The 4,817-nt window shown below is 38.4% G+C and overlaps 1 non-coding gene across 1 annotated transcript; it reads right to left on the reverse strand.

Moving 5' to 3' along the window:
* Positions 1–4,166: 4,166 nt before the first annotated feature.
* TRNAY-GUA (transfer RNA tyrosine (anticodon GUA)) lies at positions 4,167–4,258 on the reverse strand. Its single transcript is given in 2 exon segments — positions 4,167–4,202; positions 4,222–4,258. It is a non-coding gene; the product is annotated as a tRNA-Tyr (tRNA).
* Positions 4,259–4,817: the final 559 nt, after the last annotated feature.

Raw genomic sequence — 4,817 nt, forward strand, 5'->3', positions numbered from 1 at the left:
TAAATTGTTGTCAGTAAGAAAACCAAGAGAACTGAATGTCAGATTGGGGATGCAAAGCTGAAACACAAAAATAATTTAAAGTATTTACGATGTGTGTTCTCTCAGGATAGTAGTACAGTAAGTGAGATTGAATCAATGTGCAGTAAAGCTAATGAAGTGAGCTCGCAGTTGCGATCAACAGTATTCTGTAAGAAGGAAGTCAGCTCCCGGACTAAACTGTCTTTACATCGATCTATTTTCTGACCAAGTTTGCTTTACGGGAGCGAAAGCTGGTGGAGTCAGGATATCATATTCATAAGTTAGAAGTAACAGACATGAAAGTAGCTAGATTGATTGCTGGTACAAATAAGTGGGAACAACGGCAGTAGGGTACTCGGAGTGAGGAGGAGATAAAGGCTAATTTAGGAATGAACTCGATGGATGAAACTGTAGTCCTACGCATAAACCGGCTTCGGTAGTGGGGACATGTGAGGCGAACGGAGGAGGATAGGTTACCTAGGGTAATAATGGACTCTGTTATGGAGTGTAAGGGAAGTACAGGGAGACCAAGACGGCAATGTTAAGACTCGGTTTCTAACGATTTAAGAGGTACAGAACTATACGAGGTCACAGAACTAGTTACAAATACAGGAATGTGGTGGCGTTTAATAAGTTCACGGAAGCTTGCTTAAGGGCATAACGGTCTATAATTAAGATGTATGTATGTATGAATTTATGTATGTCTTAGTGGTGAGCATGAAGCATTCAAAAAAGTGTCATCTGCAAGTGAAATGGGCTCAAACATAGGCTTAAAAATATCACAAGGAATAGTTTGTGCTAGCAAATCACTGAGAGAGCTGATAAAAAAAGGGTCTATTTATTACTGTTTCTGAAATGTGTCCTAAAACAAAAATTCTTTTGAAAATATCAGTTTGACCCGTATGACTGTTCAGCGCAGGCAGTTTGATATTGCTTAGAATCTTAAAAACTTCAAGAAATTGGCTAGAGATTTTGTCTATTATTCGCTCGCTATGGTTGAAAGTACTGACGTGGAAGATACTGCACAGCTTTTACCCTATGCCAGAGGAGTTAATAACTATTCTAAGGTGAAAATAGTATTTGCTATGGTCAAATATATTAAAGCTTAGGGTTTGAAGCATAGAATTTTTCAGGCGTTTCTAGAAGAAAATTAAGCCGAGTATGGGTATCTTGGTGGGACAAATGTGGAACACTTCCGAATTTCTTTCATAGACTCTTTGGGATCTATCTGGAACACACGAAGCTGTTGCTGCTATCTACTGGAAGACTTGTAGGAATGATGACACATGGAAGTTATATACGAACATTCACTGTAGATCGTGGTGGCTGCGCATGACCTCTGTGGAACAGCTGATTCACCAGAGTATGGAAGCTACACAAGTCTGTTTTGGCACAAATTTGTTATTATCTGGCGTTCATCATGGATGAAGTGAGTATATTCAATATCACTGTGTTGAATAATGTTTCTGAAGTAAAATGAACCAGAGTTTGATAATCAAGTGTTATATAAATAATTTCAATGGCAGTTTTATCAAGTGTTCCTTATGTGGAACAGTAACCTCAGTGTGAGTGAACTTCTTTCCCTAACCTCAAAATTCGTACTATAATTGAGCAAATATTATCGAAAAACTTCTTCATTTAGTAAACATATGTTCATTTTGTTGATATATTTATGCATACAAATCAAGTAGTATTTATACTCATTCATAAATGTAAGAAATAAGTACTATAGTGAATTGGTAGACGAAAACAGGTGCTAACTTGATGGTGTTCACTTTCTGAACTTGCGATGTTTCCTAATGTATTTTCTCTTAAAAATGCCATTGACTTATTGTTAATTAATTAAGAATAGTATTCAGGCGAGTATATTTCAAGAAATTTATACAAATTGCTTGCCTTCCAGAGATTGCGGGAGGAAGACATTTTGCACTACCTGCATGGCTTACCAGATGATCCAACTTCTTCTGATGTCGAAGGACATGATTGGGACGATTCTGAAGATAATGAAACCCTATCAAGTAGCAATTCTTCCCTGTTGCATACAAGTGGTTCCGTTGTGTCATTGATTTCTATTCATCCAGGAAGAAAAGGGGAGTCAAATCTCAGTTTATGGTACGAAACAAGCTTGGTCATGTAGGGGTTCCTGAGGAAGTTCGACTCCAAAATGTGGGCAACCATGTTCCCAAGCAATCTGAGACAAGAAGGAGGTGCAGAATGTGCAGCACAAAAGAGAAACAGAAGAAAACTAAAATATTATGCAAAGCCTGCAATGTACCCTTGTGTGCCAGCCCATGCTTTGCACATTTTCATAATCTGTAAGACGCCTCACTATCAAGGACCAGGTATATTTTCAACTTTGCTACCCTCCTACTAAGAAGAAAAGTGATTTATAACATTGCAATTGTAGACTCTGTATTTCTAGTATAAGGGTATTTTATAGCAATGTTCCATTTGCTGGAATAATTTTGTTTCACATCCTTGTTTACACATTGAAATCAGTTTTATTTGAAAGTACTTAGTATTTTGTGATTTTCTTTCTTATTATTCAGATTTTTTTACTGGTAATAAATTCATTTTGAAAGTATTATATGTTACATTGTTTATTTGAAAACGATTCCCAAAATATTTAGAACTCGTAAAATACAACCATGCCTATGTCACGTTTGGTGGGACATATGTGTCCCACTTCAAATATTTGTTGGAATTGACCATCCAAAATTTTGAAAACCATGTTTTGTCAAAAAGGACCTTCTAAAGAGCTAAAAACTGCAAAAAATATTTAATTACACTTATCATAGAATTTTGAACTTTAAAGGGTTATCACACAAATGTATGTTGATTGAGCCGCGGTAAAGTTTTATCGCGCTTTATCTCTCTAAAAAATAAAGAAGGTGAATTTCTGGAAACTGAAAGAGATATGAGAAATTTCCCAGAAATTATGAATGAAAATGGAATTTTTCTCCTGTGACATTTGGGGTCAGTCGAATTGTCTTAATTTGCAGCTTCAAGGAATTTTTGTTTTGTTTTAAAGTTAATTTCTCATATAAAGACAATCAAAATGAAATTAAGTTTTGCTAGGAAAGCTACTTGCTAATGGGGATTTGTCACATTTTATAACTTGTGCACAGAGTATTCCAACTAAATACCACTAATGGTAGGTGGAAAATCGTATCTCTGAGTGGTTTCAGAAAATGAATGGCACTGAGTAATGAAGACTGAAGTCCGCATCAAAGTGATTCAGGACCTATTTTCTGTCGAATCAGGAAATCTACGTGTCGAACTCCAGATGGAAATAATAGACCTCCAGTGTTCCTATGCTAACATGTAAACGAAAATAAACCTATGTAGTGTAGTGGGTAGTGTAATTAACTGTCAATTCCGGAGGTCTGGGTTCGATTCCCGGCTCTGCCACGAATTTTGAAAAGTGGTACGAGGGCTGGAACGGGTTCCACTCAGACTCGGGAGTTGATCTGAGTAGAGGTGGGTTCAATTCCCACCTCAGTCATCCTAGAAGTGGTTTTCCGTTGTTTCCCACTTCTCCTTCAGGCAAATGCCGGGATGGCACCTAACTTAAGGCCATGGCCGCTTCCTTCCCTCTTCCTTGTCTATCCCTTTCAGTCTTCCCATCCCTCCACAAAGCCCCTCTTCAGCATAGCAGGTGAGGCCACATGGGCGAGGTACTGGTCATTCTCCCCTCCGGGGGTGGCAGCTAATCACACTAACCACTACTCCACTGAGGCGGACCTATATTAAGACGATGCATATTAATGCTATTGATTTTACGTCCCGTTAACAGCATTTTCGGCTTTTGGGATGACGAGGTGCCACAATTTTGTTCCTCAGGACTTCTTTAGGTGCCTGTAAATCTACCGGAACAAGGATGGCATATTTTGACCCGTCCATACACCACTGAAGTGAGTAGGGATCGATAATCTCCAGCTTGGAGACGAGAGCTTTACCATGTGCCACACAGTCAGCTCCGGAGAATTAATTTGCCGCCTCTCAACAACCTGCAATAATAAAACAATAATTCTATACAATCTGAATTCAGAATGTTAACGCATATAGTTGGAAATGTAATTTAATTCAACATTACCAGCGTAACTGAAGAACCAAACCCTAGTAATTTCAGGTGGACTTTAAAAATTTCCTCCGGGCCGGATTTGAACCAGCGACCTATGGATGTCTGTCAAATGTTTCCCACTACAGTCCACCGCTCTACCAACTGAGCTACCAGAGGAGGTACATTGTATGTGAAAGTTTCGAGAATATCAAGGAAAGGAGAAACCAGTTCTCAGTCTACAATGCGGTAGATTTACATAAATGGCCTTTTAACTACTCAGATGACAGTACAGAAGAGGGGCAGCAGAGATGGATGTGGACTATCTCCATCCTTCTTTCGTTCGCTCGTTCCTTCCTTCCTTTTCTTTATTTCTTCTTTTGTCTTTCCTTCCTTTCTTCCATAATTTGTCTTTTCTCTCCCATCTTTCCTTCCTTTCAATCTTCTTTCATTTTTCAGTTCACTCCTACTTTTCTTTTCTTACTTCTGTCACAAGCGAATGGCATTATCATTTGCTGCTATTGACGGTGGCTGTAGTTTGGATCCTAGCTAGAATATGTGATTTTTTACATGAAAATTTCGCGTTCCTATGGTTCAGATTACACGTAAATCTGGAGATCAGGTACTATGATTACATCAACAGTCACGTAATACTACAAGCTTGCTGCTTTTTCTTCTCGTCCATCTTACACTTTTATGTCGTTTTCCTTTCTTCGCATTCTGGAGATAATAGGTTCAA

The sequence above is a fragment of the Anabrus simplex genome, chromosome 5, assembly GCF_040414725.1.
Source record: "Anabrus simplex isolate iqAnaSimp1 chromosome 5, ASM4041472v1, whole genome shotgun sequence".
Classification (NCBI taxonomy): Eukaryota; Metazoa; Arthropoda; class Insecta; order Orthoptera; family Tettigoniidae; genus Anabrus; species Anabrus simplex.